The 16,024-nt window shown below is 38.2% G+C and overlaps 1 long non-coding RNA gene across 1 annotated transcript in view; it reads right to left on the bottom strand.

Annotated features, from left to right (window-relative positions):
• Positions 1 to 433: 433 nt before the first annotated feature.
• The window catches only part of LOC139073384 (uncharacterized), a 36,641-nt gene continuing 21,050 nt past the window's right edge, over positions 434 to 16,024 (bottom strand). Inside the window, exons 2-3 of the long non-coding RNA XR_011522042.1 lie at positions 5,202 to 5,334; positions 434 to 3,625 (exon numbers count right to left, since the gene is read on the bottom strand). This is a non-coding gene — a long non-coding RNA (uncharacterized lncRNA). The remainder of the gene's footprint in view (positions 3,626 to 5,201; positions 5,335 to 16,024) is intronic.

Below are 16,024 nucleotides of genomic sequence, written 5' to 3'. Positions count from 1 at the left end.
GCAGCCCTCAGAGGTCCAGAGACCCTTGACAATGGGAAGCTAGAGAATCTTAGCTAGTTTGAAACTGCTTTGTTTTTATAACACACTGCTGCCTCTACAGTGCTTTGCTGGAAAATGGAACGAGCTTTCTATTATTCTACAGCTTTGTAAATGGAATAAGCTACGTGGATTTTGCAAATTAGGTAACAAAACTCTACAGATGCTGGTTGGGTGTGGGTCAAATTGTTTAGCAAAGACTTCTACTCTCTCTGTACTTATGCCAAAGGTAATCTTTGGTTCAGTCTATGAATTATAATGAATTCTAAATTCATAAGATCCAAATTTAAAATGTTTCACTGTGAACAGATGCATATTCATTAAAGATAGATGAAGCCAGAAAAGAAAGATTAATCAGGGCATCAAACAGACGTGAAAAATAACAAACGTCTCGTTACAGGAAAGAACTGATGAAGTTTATTCTCTGTGGCTATTGTTGTTTCTCTTATCTGAGACAATCAAGGTAATTGCAAAATTTCTGCTTCAGTTGCTAAAGATGTAATCTTCAGAGTTATACAAAATTCTATAATGTCCCCAAAAACTGCCAAGGGTATTATTAAATGCAGGAGCAAAATGTCTAAAGAAATCAAAACAGACTTATATTCAATGCCCTCAGAACCATTTCTCAAAAAACCAAATCACACAAGACATTTTTGCTTACTAACAGTCATTAAGTATGTAAAACCATTTTACTATATATATCTGAAATCTCAGACTTGATCGAAACATAGTTTTTCTAAATCTTCAACCTTTATTTGACCTCAAGACTCTCTGTAATCATCAGTATTATCAATGTTTTTCAATTTATCCAGAATAATTCTGCAATTAGAGCATTTCTAATTCTAAACGATGAATAATGACCCTATTGCAAAATTTAGCTAATATAAATCCTGCACAAAGCAACTTTTCTTATATACGTTTTCCTCATATATGTGAGGTACTGTGGCATGGCAGTGAGGAGCAGGGGTTCTGGAGTCAGATTATTTAGATTTATATACTGCCTCTACTATTTATCAGCTGTGTGACATTGAGCAAATATTTATTGTCTGTGCCTCAGCTTCCTTATCTGTAAAATAGGTGTAATGATAGCATTTACAGCTCATAGGGATATTGCATTTAACAAGGTAAAATGTAAACATGGGTGTTAGCAGTAAATCATGAGCATTAGCTCTTCTCATTAGTGTCATAAATATGAATATATCTGTATCATATAGTCATTAATACTTTTTTGCAACAAAGGCTATGAACTTAGCCTAAAGTACATAGTCAGATATTTTGAGCACCATATAATTATCCCAATAAAATTTGATGTTGTTTTTTTCTTTAAAACTTAGAAACAAATATAGCAGGTCACATGTCACCCAGATAAAATGGATTATATATTAGTTTAAAAATAATGCGTCTTCATTATTAACACAAATTGCAGAAATTATAGCTTACCATTACCTTGAGATGAGCAGGATTTAGGCTAAAATTAGCTCTATCACATTATTTAACATCTTGCAGGCCTGCGTATCATTCTCTCATTCAACTGTTTAGATTCTGTCTAGGTCATCATGAACCTTTTCAACAGGAATGTACGTTCTGCTAATATACTGCAAGATACTCATTTTTAGATTTTTCTTCTATAAAACAGAGATATATTTATTATTATGTATAGCCAAAATAAAATTCTTCCTGGATACCAAAGGAGTTGACATGCGGTTTCTGGCTTTGAGCGTTCACTTCCATAAATTTGTCAACGGCTTTATCAAATTGATATTCACATATTCGTGGTCAACAGAATCAGTTCAGCCAGGTTTGTCGATCTATCTTCATTCATAGTTGATTGAAGGACACTTTTCATTTATTTTAATTTGAAATGTTTCTTTTACGTGAAGAAAGATATACAATTGGTTAGGAAAGCTTTAAAATAAGGATGAGTTTACCAGAGATTCAAAAAAGTCCCATTTCACAGTAAATTCCAGAAATTACAATAAGCATCTGTGTCTTTGTTCTTTGGAATCAGTTCTAACACCTTTCAAATATTTCTGCAGTTGAAAATTTTCCACTAAAATACCTTCACCAGAAAATTCATCATAAATTTCTATTATATTTGGTAAAATTCTCCAGAGTTTGTAATGGATTGAGGATTATTTGAGCTCACTTCAGGCTCAGTTCGTATCTCTAACCTCTGTGGTACTATGTAACCCTGTGTTTAAACATAGATTCAAAATAAACAGCTATAGCACAGTGTTATGAAAAAGCAAAAACAGAACTTGGCTGCTTTTTCTTGAAATAAACATGTGCAGCTGAGTTCACGTGCAGGGAAGTTAGAATTACTTCCATGTCAAATATTATGTTTACTAAAGAACAAGTAATAAAAAACATGGTAATTTTCAGCTTACATATATATTGTTAAATGTCAGTAACTGTAGCAGTTGTTTAGAACTTAGACCAACAACGAAAATTTTTTTTTCAGAGAGGAGTCGTATCATTGCCATTGTTTAGAATTGTCAGGGCATAGTTATAATAAAAAGCAGACTGGTATTTACTATTATTTTATTTTATTTCTTTCAAATTTTCTACACTCAAAGCACTCCCTTATTGCCTATCCTAGGGGTAGACCACTCCCACCATCCCGTCCTTGGTACACCACCGGCTGGATGCGAAAAAGAATGAGGGAAGCTGAAGAGGAGCATTCATTTCCTTTTAACTAGCAGGCTAAAAAATCTTCTGGAATTAAGAGATTCCAAGTAATTATAAGAATAATGAAGTGGCTTGTTGATTCATTTCTGGAAATATTCATAAAAAATACAAATTACATTCCCTTTTGCTTCTTCCCTAGGCTTGTTTAAATCATTACAGTGTGCCTTATTTTTGCTTATCTGCTGTCACTGGCAGTGGAGTAGTAGAACTTACTCTGATGCAATGGAGCAGATAACCAACTGTTACACCAAGATTAAAAATTTTGGCAAAGCAAACAAATCTCTGAAGTACCATTTGTGGTATTTCCTGGCCTTATCTGACACTTTAGCACTCTATCACATACTAAAGGGAGGTGAAAGTATTCTGCTCAATATATGCACATCCTCTTGGATCTGGAAAGGAAATATTTGAGAAATTTAATTAAAGTGTAAGTGAATCATAATGCAAATCTCAGTAGGCTGTAGCAAATGATAAGTTTCTGGTTCATAGTTTAAAGAAAGGAAATAATAACTTAAGATATGGTACAATTCTAACATCCTAAGAATGTAGTATTGCCTAAATTGTAGTAAGTAAAATAACTGCGAAAACAGCATTAAATCTTTTTGCAATCAAATTTTCCACTAACTAAAATGATTACATCTTATATGTGTTCTGTGCTTCATGGACAAATTTGGTTGAAAGAACTACTCTGTCTTTCTTAATGGTCACAAAATAAATAGAAGAAATACCCATTTGGTACTTCCTGTTTGGTTCTGTTGATGGACTCATGTTCCTCTTGCTACAGCAATTGAGGATGTTTGTATTCTCGACTCCACCACAGAGAAGCAGGAAAGAATCTGAACTTTGATGACTTGTACTTCTGGCTTTGATGTGCTGCTCTGGCCTCTGTGGTCGAAGTGCACTGTGCAGAGGAACAGACTTGAACTTGTACTAACGGTAATGAAAACGCCAATCAAGAGTCTGACATTTAGCAGTTGTGTCTCTTAGTCTACTTGTGTAAGAACATAATTTCTGTAGTAACACACGTAATAGTTTCAATTGCCCTCAAAATTAGGCAGGTAAAATATACAACAAGGCATTTTCTAAAAAATAGATATAACGTGGTTAATGAGGTAGGAAGCATACACCAATAATGGATCCATCAATAACAAATAGAAATATTTACCAGGAGCATTTCAGAGTCAACTATTACGAGAATGCTTTAAAATTTGAACTCTAAATACCCTGAAATCCCAGTGATTTCAATCCTTTGGACATCAACTATAGTTCTTCCAGCAAAATATTTGCCTGAGGTCCTGACAAGAAAATCCATCCTTCTCTTCCAACTGTAGCCTTTCTGGAATCCCAACATCATGAGAGACAGTTCAGGATCAGTTACGACCTCCCCAGGTCACAGTTGGGAGCTCAAGACTTTATTCGAACCCTTCCCCTTAGCCACACCCTCCTCTTCCCTTGTTACTTCACCTTGTGATGGAAGACAGGGAGAAATCCATGAAACATTTATTTTAATTTTCTACTAGGAAATAATCCCATAAAGTCTTTGACTCGCCTCTTTCTGTACTTAAGGGCCAATAGCTTACTCTTTGTGATGCACTGTGTAACTAAGTAACTGAGAAAAACAGGGTCTGTTCTGGAAAAGAGTGGCACTATACCAGCTGGAGATACCTCACCCTGCTATTCCTTGTTCTTTCCTTTCCATACTGTCTGCACTGCACTTTCCGTACTATCTCCACCAACTTCCCTTTAGCGGAAACCTATCTATTTTCCCCAGAGTTAGAAGGCCTCCATATTTGAAGATCACACAAATGACCCCCAAAATCAGCCTCTAGGCTACAGTTTAGTAAATGTGAAATGTCATGAAAATCTAGCGGCCTGACTAATCATTTTGAAGAGTCTATTTTGGGTTAGATTTTGACTAGGGCTATCCCTCTTTATAGACTGTTCCACTGGAATGGCTTTAGGAAAATATATTTATTTTCTCATCTCTCTAGCAGTTTTTCTGCTTCGTTTTGCTCTTACACACTATTTCCCCCGTGTAGGTTTTGATACATTCTACTTTCATTCTGTTAAGTCTTCAACCTCATTCATGGTTTGTAGCTCCGTAGTAAATTTCAGGGAGCACCCAATATCTTTACATTGGACAAATGAAGAGAGAACCGAACGGTTTTCTTGGCTAAGCAAAAGAGACACCAAGTATGAGTGTGGTGAGTCAGGATTTGGCTGCCTTAGCATCAGCCAAAAGATACGCAGAGTGCCACAGCACTGGATGGAAGTACATGGCAATGAAGAGAGACAGATGGTCAAACAGCATAATGTTGGCATCATTTAAATATTATCAGTAAAATCTAAAGAGGTGAACTGACGTGAAGATCATAGTAACTGCCAAAAGATTTCATCACTCTTGGCACCAGCAGCCTGTAGGGTATTTCAAACATAAAAGTCTTTCTTTCAAGGAAAGAGCTGAAGGGAACCCTTACCTCAGATTTTCCTTTCTTCTCTAGAGGTTCTCACTCCTCCAGCTTCTCGCCTTCCTCTCCTCTGAGCTCCTCCAGGTTGCGGGCTCTCTCTCAGCTGCTATAGTGATGGGCCAGGAAAATATCTGCATGCATGCTGTAAGTCAGACAGCAAATTATAAATGGGCTATGCATTTGAGAAGGCAGAATTATAAATCAGAGAGTAGTTGTCTTTACATGGAGGGCAGAAGAAAATCACACAACATGATTCAGAACATCACAGTGTGAGAAACAGAAGCTGTATAAACATCTTAACTTCTTAGGAGACCATCTACCTACCCTGGTTGTAGCACAGAACACTAGTTTCTATGAAAAATGATGAAAGGTACAAGAAATTTGGGGATAAAGGCAAGGCAGAAGGTACAAACAAATTATTCTATACAATTTCTCTAATAAAACAAGGGAGAGAACCTGTATGTTTATAATTAAGCCCACCCCTAGAACTTTGGAGATAGTGTTTTACACCAGTCCTTATCTAGGAGTACACATGACAACTTGTGATGGACATTTTCACAAATATGCTTGGCCTGACCCAGACCTGCTAAAACAGTGTCTGAGAGTGAGGCCTTGGGACTTTGCAAAATTCAGGCAACCAGTAGTCTCACTCTTCTGGGATTTCCTTTTGTAAAAAATCCATCTCTTTCCAGTACTTTGGGAGCTTTGGTATCTGAAGGACTCCTCTTATACTACCAACCATGATCCTGGGATGCAAACACCTGGCCCTAGGCTTTCAGGTGACTGGCCACCCCAGAAGGGTTATTTCCCATCCTGGGTGGACCAGTAAACTCTGCTGCATCCCAAACCACCTAACACTGAAATGGGTGGTGTGTGTCCCCACTTGGCCTCCAACTGTCATGCAAAGGGATCATGGGCACTTGTTATTAGAGCCTCAGGGTGCAAATATGAAATGGGATAAACTGAGAGAAAACTTAGAAGCAGACGAGTAGGAGAGCACACACCACGTCCTGAGACTTCATTACCCACAGTTCAGGCCAGGCAGACAAAGACTGCACGCACCCTCAGAAGAATGACACTCTGTCCCTGTAATGCTCTAGCTATTGATAGGGATGAGTAGGGGAGCACAGTGAACATCTATGCAATGGAAGGACATGGTCAAATTATTAGCTTGTTCTTTCCTTGAGCTAGCTCAAGCTGGTTGAGCTACAAATTGACCATGGGCGTTTGGGGGAGCCGGGGTGGGGGGGATATAATGGGCCTCCAAGCCACCTGGATTTGTCTACTGTTGGTGTCCAACAAAGCCAGACTCTTTTTGTGCTTTATATATATATCACTGCACATAATCCTCAGTCCTCAGAACAACCTTGTGAAGGTTCCAAAGCTACATCACCTGCAACAACTTCTAAGTCAACCACGGCTTCCCTGCTGATGAAGGCTGATGAAGACCTGAGACTCACAGGTGGATTCAAACAGCTGTCAGAGGTGGAGTTGGGATTACAATGTGAGTTTGACTCCCAAATTCATATTCTTGTCATGAATCCAAACCACCAACTCCCAGCAAGTTACTCGTTCCCAGCTATTAAGGCAGACTAGGGAAAATAGGCAAAATATTCTTATTTTCCTAATCGTGCCTGCTGTTGTGTGCATCTTGGAGGCAGGCCAAAAACTAAGGAAAATCTGCCCACCCACCATTGGCAAGATGATTAAATAAGATATCAATAAAGTCACATCAAAATGATGGTGGAGTGGGTAGGAGAGGCCAACAGCAGACACGGCTTTGGGACCTGTATTTCCTGTGTATGAGAATAAAGACAATCCCTTTGAAGGATGGAGGTGAGGAGTGGGAGGGGGATCTATTGACTGCTGAGTTCAGACATAGGCGAGCTTTTACTGGAAAGTCAGGGACACCCACCCAGAATAAGTCATGATTAAACTGAGATGTGAAGGTGGAGTAGGATTTAGCTATGTGGAAAGGTGAGGACTGAAGACGAACTGCGAAGACCTGTGAACAGAAGAGAGAAGGACATATGCAAGAAGCTAAGAGTTCACCAACGTGTCTGGAGTGAAGAGAGTAAAGGGGAAAGCCATCAAAAGTTGAGGCTGTGAAGGTGAGTAAGCACCAAATCAGACAGAGCCTTATAGGCCATATTGAAGATGCTGTCTGTACCCTAAGGCCATAAGAAGGCATTGTAGGGTTTTAAGTAAGACCAGGATACAATCAGATTCACATTTCCTCTTTCCCATTTTCTCTCCCCATTTTTTCTCATAGGTGTTTACTCTAATAAATTTCTTGCACAGTTAACCCTGAATTGGTGTCTGCGTCTTGGAGAATCTACACTAACAAAAGCTCAACAACTTTTAAAAGAAGCAAATGAGTTAAGGTATCTGCACAGCACATTAAACAAACAAAAAAAAAAGCGATGCTCAATCAACTTCACAGGAATCTGTTAAAGACTTTCTTTTCTGTAATTAGTTGTAGGATCAGGAAGTCACCTATAGCAAAACCAAATACCAATCTTCCTGGGCTGGCTATTACTTCAGGCCACTCAGCACCACGTTCCATTGCACTGTTGTGGTGAAGATTATCTCTCAACTTGAAGGGATAATGCTTCACCAGAAAGTATTTTCTTTAAAATCCTACTTATCTAGTAGAGCATGGTTCATTAATTAATAGCTGTGAAAGAAACAATTTCCTAAAGTCCATTCCCTGGGGAGGTTTAGACTGTCCGTTTATTGTTAGACACATATATCTGAAAGGGAAGTATAATCTTGAAATTATTAATTACTATTTTAATATAAATAGTGATAACACTTTCTATCAGAACGTTCATTATTAGTTACTTTTCTTACTGGGATATTAGAGTAGTATTCCATTTCTTTGCTCATACACATTATGGTATTTCTTGTAGATAAGATATATAATACATGCTAGAGAATAGAGTATTTAGGCAGATGGTTAAATCATTAAATGGTTAAACTGATTTTACACCATGTAGATTATTTTATACTTCATTATCAGACTAGAGTAAACTCTCTAGTTATGAGTTACGGATCAATCCTACGTCATTAGGATTAGTTGGAAAGTCTTTATAGAAAGATCCATGAACCCAACCATGAACCCAACCATGAGCCAGATCATGAATCTAACTCAGAAGCAGGCTTTGGTCCTACTGTCTTCCATTTGTCTGTCTGTTTTCCAGCCTCAGTCTGAACTCTTTCAGGATAAATTTCAAAGATTTATAAAATTAAGGCATTTATTGAGATAAACTTTAAGCATTTAGTCTCTACTTTAGATGCAAATTAAGCTAACTTAAGAATTTTAGGACAAAAATGTAGTGACTCCAGACCCAATAAAGGAGAATTAAAGTACTTAATGGGGGCCGGAGGGATATTTTTTAAAGCATCAGATATAATTCTGAGGCAAACCAGCATTATGAGCCATGGCTTTGGAAGCCACCAATTGCCTAATTTTACACAATATAGTGCTTTAGAGGCTGGGTTCTGGAGATGAACAATCTGGGATACACTCCCCACTCTGCCCTTTTACTAGCTTCATGAGCATCAGTAAATTACTGAGTCTCTCTGTTCCTCATTTATTCAACATCCAATGTATGTTTCTTGAGTGCCAGGTTCTGTTCTAGGTGTATGCGAGTGGACAAAACAAATGGAAATTCCTGCCCTTGTGCCTTGTGACATTCACATTCTAGAGCAAGGAAGTCGACAAGACAACAACAGCATAATAAACTGTTATATATATTAGAAGGTGGTAAGATAAGAAGGATTTGAAAGAGTGTGTGTGTGTTGGATCTTTCACCCTCATAGAGTGTGAAGATTGAACAGATTATGCATATAAGGTGCTTGGAACAGTGCCTGGCACATAATGTTCAAATAAATGTTATCTACCATTCCCTTATTTTACTAATGAGGAAACTGAAATCCAGAGAAGTGGAGGAATCTGCCCAAGTCACTCTAAGAGAGGATGCAAATGAGGCTGGGAGCTACCCCTACTCTATCCCCCCTCAACTGACTCCTAGAAGAATTTCTGTCTGGGACGGGACAATAGATGCTAAAACAATGGGGCCAGGCCTGCCTCTCCACGCAGATTCCTGTACCTGAATGTAACTCTTGCTGATGCCATACATCAGAAGCAAATATTGCTAAATGCAAGTTTTATTTGCATCTCTAAGGACACTGATGAGACAAAGGGCCAAAGGAACTCACCTTGCCTGTAGCTCCAGCCAACTCGTTAAGCATCTGATATTATAATAGACATATGAGGGAATATCTACTGGTCTCCATTTATATCACAAATAGGTAAGCAATGGCTAAAGAAAAATGTAAAAGGAAAGTATAAAATGCATTTTTGATTTAGTTGAATATAATAATTATTAAAATTTCCCTCAAATAAAATAGGACTATCTTATGAATAAAGCAAATCTGATAATTTCCCCAAATATATTGAAGTCAGAGCATTATTTTAAAACATTTTTGTAGAGTCAGATGGAACTTAGAAATCTTACAGGAGACCAGAAGTCAGGAAAGCGATAATTGAAGAGATTTTCTTGAGAAAATCTGTTATTGAAATAACTTATCTGAGCCAAACTCCTATGAATGTCCATACAATTCTCCTAACCCGTTATTAGAATGACTAATATTTTGGGGGGTTAGAAGATAACTCTGAAGGTTAAAACCCATAGGATGTGACTAAGCTCAAACTTGTTCCCATGACCCTCAAGTTTAAAAAAAAAAGAAAAACTGAACTCAAATTTAACTAAGAATTCAATTTGAGGCTGAGTAAAGGAAGGAGGAGCAGTCAATTTAAACATGTTGCAATCTACACTAGAACCTCTTTGAAAAATGTAATTTGCTTTGTTAGAGTCTTGCCTGATGACAACACAGCAAAATCTCCTTTTACCCGTATTGTGAAAGCACACAGACCGGAAAAGAGAAAGACAAAACCGTAAATCTTGTTTAGTACAAGAGATAAAATTGACAGAGAAAAAATGAGGGAAAGGAAAATTATCAAGGCAGAGGCTGAGAGCCTTGAAAACTAAGATAGTCAAGTGAAACTTGATGTGAACAGCAGAGAAAATTGCTCTGTGCCTGGGAGGGTTTAAGTTTATGTATAATTCATTTCTCTGTGAATTTTCTCTCTGATTCAGGATATAAGTTAGCAAGATTATTGGGATAGTGAGTCCTAAATCTCTTATTACAGTCACGATAGTAAGCATAATTAATGACTAGACTACAGATATGTTCATGAATTTAAAGCCAAAAAAGTTAAAATCTGTACTTTATGAGAAAACGATGACTAAGGGGCTGGCCCAGTGGCAGAGTGGTTAAGTTCGCGCTCTCTGCTTTGGCAGCCAGAAGTTCGCAGGTTGCGATCCCAGTGTGGACCTACACACTGCTCATCAAGCCATGCTGTGGCAGCATCCCACATACAAAACAGAGGAAGATTGGCATAGATGTTAGCTCAGCAACAATCTTCCTCAAGCAAAAAGAGGAAGATTGGCAGCAGATGTTTCTTCAGGGTCAACTTTCCTCACCAAAAAAAAAGAAAAGAAAACAATGACTAAATCATTTGATTAAGTATACACAGGAATTAATGCTTCAACTAAGAGAAAAGTAAAAGAAAACTTATTGAAGGTTGAGCTTTTAGATTGGAAAAGAAAAACAAAGGTTCTATGTCTGATTCTGCTGGTGATTCACTAAGTTTGTGGCTTGAATTACTCCAACTCTGCTTGCAATTAATTCGTAAAGCATTTATGTGCAAAGCATTTAAAGATGCTAACATTTATGGGTGTTATGTAACCAATTATTATTACTAATCAACAAAAACATAAAGACAGTTCTGATCAAATTTATCAAGTGCTCCATGAACACATTTACAAAGCAAGGTGATGGTTTACTTCTGTTTGGCTTCATTTCAAAATTAGGTTGTAAAAGTACAGTCTGTGTGTTAGTTTCCTTGGGCTGCCATTAACTGGCGGCTTAAAACAATAGAGATTTATTATATCACGATTCTGGAGGCTAGGAGTTGGAAATCAAAGTGTTGGCAAGGCTCTGTTCTCTCCAGAGCCTCCAGGGAGAATCCTTTCTTACCTGTTCCAGCTTCTGATAGTCCCAGACATTCCTTAGCACATAACTCCAATCTCTGCCTCTGTCTTCATGTGGCTATTTTTTTATAATGACATGAGTCGTGTTGGCTTAGGGGCCTACCCTACACCAATACGACCTCATCTTAACTAATTACATCTGCAACAAACCCACCTCCAAATGAGGTCACATTAGGAGGTACAAGAGGTCAGGACATCAACATATCTACAGGCTCTAAGGATTGATGTTCCAGTTCCCATTTCCAGAGTAAACCATGTTATAGTGACAGTTGATGTCCTGTTAAGCCCTTATAGGTTTCTCTTCTCAGAGCCTCCCTCCTATATCTGGATCCCTCCCACCAACCACTCCTCAGTCCTGCAGTGCTTTCCTGAAATGCTCCTTCCTCCTCTTCAAATCCCTTCCCTCCTTTAAGGGCCAGTATATGTCTTCCTTCAGGAAGCCTGCCCTGACCAGTGACTGTGCCCACAGTGACTTACCTTCCTCCAAAGCCTCACAGTGCTCATGCCTGAATTATTTAACTAGTTAGCATCTTACTGATGTTTTTCAAAATGTATTTATGTAGTTAAAAAAATAATAAGTAACACATTACATACTTCAAAGCTGAAAAAATTATAAAATGTTGCACTCTCATCCCTGACCCCCATATTCCCTGGACCTCCACACATCACCTAACGCTCAGCTCAGTCATTTTTTCTGCAGAATCAAGACTTAGACTAGATGATCTCTAAGGTCATTTCAGCCTAAAAGCACTAAGGTCCTAACACAGAAGAATTTAAGAATGAGGGGTAGCACATAGTGGTGGTTAATATACTCTAGAATCCAACAGAACCTGACTTGGAAACTCAGTTCTATCTGTTTCTTTCTGTCTCTCATTTCTTATTCCTACTTCACTCCAGCCACTCTTCTAGGCCCTGGGAATGCACAGCAAATAAGACTGTCAAGGTCCCTGCTTTCACAGTGTTTACATTCTCATGGAAAGGATAGGCAAGAAAAAAATACATAAACATGTGAGTAAATAATATAATTTGGGATGGTGATAGCTACCATGTGGAAAAATAAAGCAATGCAAGAGATTAGCAAGTGAAGGGCGTGTAGAAGATATTTTAAATAGTGTGTTGGGGGATGTTCTCTGCAAAGTGCTATTTGAGAGAGACCAGAAAAGTCTAGAGAAAAGCTTTCCAAGAGTAAGGAGCAGGATGTGTAAAGGGCCAGAGACGAGAAGGCAGAGGGTCAGAGCACACATTCTGCAACTTGCTTTTTTCCCTTTATTTTAGAGATAGTACACTGTGATCTTCTTCATTCTTTTTTATAGGTGCATTTTATTCTGTTATATGCATGTTTCATGATTGATTTAACAGTCTCTATTGATAGACCTGTGGGTTATTGTCCATCTTTTGTTGTTACAAGCAGAAAGTTACAAACAGGACAGTGTCAGCACAGCCTGCTGGAATCAAACAGAATCTGAGCTGGAAACACAGCTCTGCCTTTCTCTTTCTTTTCTTGTCTCACTCTTTATTTCTGCTACATTTCACTGACTGTTTTAGGCACTAGGGATATAGCAGTGAACAACAGGCCCAAGTCCCTGCCCTCAGGATGCTTATATTCTGGTGGGAGGGAGAGACGATATGAAAATGAACATATATGTAAAAAGGATATAGTTTTGGATTGCAAATGCTGTAAAAAAAAATAAAAAGCAGGACAAAGGAAAAGTAAAGGGCAGGGCTGTGGGTGCTCTTTTAGACATGTTGGTCAGGACAGTCCTTCAGGAGGTGATCTTTGGCAAGAAGTGAATAATGTGGAGGGCCAGCCATATAAAAATGTGGGGAAGAGCATTCCAGACAGAAGGAGCAGTGCGTGCAGACCTGAGGCAGGAAAGAGCTTGGCACACTGGAGGAACAGCAATAAGGCAGAATGGTTGGGGCACACTCAGCATTAGGGAGGGAAACTGGAGCTGAGGCTGCAGGCACAGGCAGGGTGGGGCACAGAGGCCATGCGGCCATCGAAGACATTTGGACTTATTCTAAGTGTAATGAGAAGCAATTGTGGAGGCCCTTTGAAAAGGAAAATTACATGTTCTGATTCACATTTTGGAAAGTCCACTCTGGCTGTGTGCAAAGAGGAGACTATGAGGGGGATGAGTGGAAGCAGAGATATGAACCTCTGTGTCATCCAGGCAAGAGTTGATGGGGGCATATCTACATCTACATCTATATCTATACCAATATCGATACAGTGGGGGTGATAAATATGGTGAGAGGTGTGCAGATTTTGCATACATTTTGAAGACAAAGCCAAAAGGAGTTGCTGGTGGACTGAATGGTACTAACCAAAAAAGGGGGGGGGGGGGGGGAGAATGAAGGATGAGTCTTAGGTTTTTGTCACAAACAACTGGGTGAATGGCGGAGCCATGGAGTGAGATGAGGAGAGCTGTGGTAGGAGCACAGTTGGAGGGTGTGGGTGGGAAGACCAAGAGGGATATTACAGTTAAGAGCTAGAAACCTATTAGGCATCCAGATGAAGACTTTCTGGAATGGTCAGATACAAGAAGAGGACCTCAATAGCAACTGAAAAAACAAAAAAAGTATTTTTCAGCCTATAGATGATTTACCAGCATATTTAAAGCCATTTGAGTAGATGAAGTAACCTAGGGAGGGAGCATACACAGAGAAGAGAGGGCCAAGACCAAGTCTAGCATCCTTCCATATTTAGAAGCTGGGAAGAAAAGAAGAACTAAACAAAAATGATCCAGACTTTAAGCTTTGGTTTCCTCACCTGCAAAATAGTACTTACCTGTAAGAATTTGTGAGGATTGAATACAATTATACACGTAAAGTACCTACCAGAAAACCCAGCTGTAATACTCAATAAACTCTGATAGCTGTCAAAATTCAAAATGTTCCTTACATGTATGACTATTGGGCTATTTTCAATTTTGAGTTAAGATAAGCAAAAGTGAATGTGTTCATACATAAATATTATCTGAAACCACATAGAATGGCAATAAAAGGATTCACATAAAATGATTATCATTAGGTAACTGCTTATCATTTTAGAGTGTTACGTGTGTATGTGTACTTCAAATGACATATATAATGATTAAACATATAAAAAGTTATTTTCTAGGCCATCTTAGAAGAAAGTTTCCTAAAAAAGAGAGTTGTGTGTGTAGAGGTTGGGAAGGAGAGAATAAAATGAGTATTTATTGAGTGCTATGTGTCATGTACTATAATAGATGATTCTAATTTTACTTAATTTAGTCTTCATAAAGACATTATGAGTTAATATGAATATGTTCAATTTCCTAAAGGGTTAAATATTTTGGTAAAAGCAATAATCAGAGATTTTAATTATCTATCCATTTCTTATTTTGTTCTCTTGACTTAAAAATTATTAATCATAAGAGCTACTATTTGTTGAGTATTTATTCTACTCAAGGAACTAGAACTCATAATTTACATATATTTTTTCATTTTTAAAACAACCCCACAGAAAGATAGGTATCATCATCACCATTTTATAGAAGATGTACTTGAGGCCCAATGGGTTTATGGAAATTGCTTCAAAAATATAGTTAGTAAGTCCCAAAACGAGAATATGAACTCTGGTCTTTCTGATCAAAAAGCCCTCACTCTATCCACTACACCAGGTCCTCATCATAATATTTTGACATTTAATCTTCGTGTTCAACATTCCATATGTTTTCATTTATATTTGTAAACAAACATTTTCTGTCTAGCATCTCATTTCAAAATATATGAGGGCTGGGCCAGCCCAGTGGCGCATGTTCTGCTTCGGTGGCCCGGGGTTTGCTGGTTCAGATCTTGGGTGTGGACCTACGCACCACTTGTCAAGCCATGCTGTGGCAAGCATCCCACATATAAAGTAGAGGAAGATGGGCATGGATGTTAGCTCAGGGCCAGTCTTCCTCAGCAAAAAGAGAAGGATTGGTGGCAGATGTTAGCTCAGGGCTAATCTTCCTCAAAAAAAAAAAAAAATGAGAGCAAAGAAGGACACATCAAATTCTGTGTTAGCTTATACATTTATAAGACTTAGAAATCCCTTAAAAGATTTAAGCTAAGCTTCAAAACAAAACAAAAAAGGGCCTATACAGGAAAAATATTTTTGATAAAAGATGAGCTGGAGGAAAGGTAACAAAAAAAGACCAAGATTCCCACTGTTGTTTAATTTTGTACTACCTAAAGAAAAGGAATTATTCATAATTTATTAATAATAATACTTCAGGGGGCCGGCCCCGTGGCCAAGTGGTTAAGTTCGCACACTCTGCTGCAGTGGCTCAGGATTTCGCTGGTTCGGATCGTGGGCACAGACATGGCACCACTTGTCAGGCCACGTTGAGGTGGCATCCCACATGCCACAACTAGAAGGACCTGCAACTAAGATATACAACTATGTACCAGGTGGGATTTGGGGAGATAAAGCAGAAAAAAAAAAAGATTGGCAACAGCTGTTAGCTCAGGTGCCAATCTTTAAAAAAACATACTAATAATACTTCATTTAAAAAAAATCTTTCCCCATTAATGTAAGTATGCTTTATATCTAGTTCATGTCCATATAAAGTGTATGATGGAAATTTTATTTCTTTTCAGTGTAACAGTTTTCAATTAAAAGCATTCAACATTCTTTATTAAGATATTCTCTTGAGGTCGCTGAAATGCATCACAGATGATCCAGCAACAGGCAGGCAAGGC

Source organism: Equus przewalskii, chromosome 9, assembly GCF_037783145.1.
Source record: "Equus przewalskii isolate Varuska chromosome 9, EquPr2, whole genome shotgun sequence".
Taxonomy (NCBI): domain Eukaryota; kingdom Metazoa; phylum Chordata; class Mammalia; order Perissodactyla; family Equidae; genus Equus; species Equus przewalskii.
The sequence above is the reverse complement of the archived record's forward strand: the minus strand, read 5'-3'. Positions and strand labels throughout refer to the sequence as shown.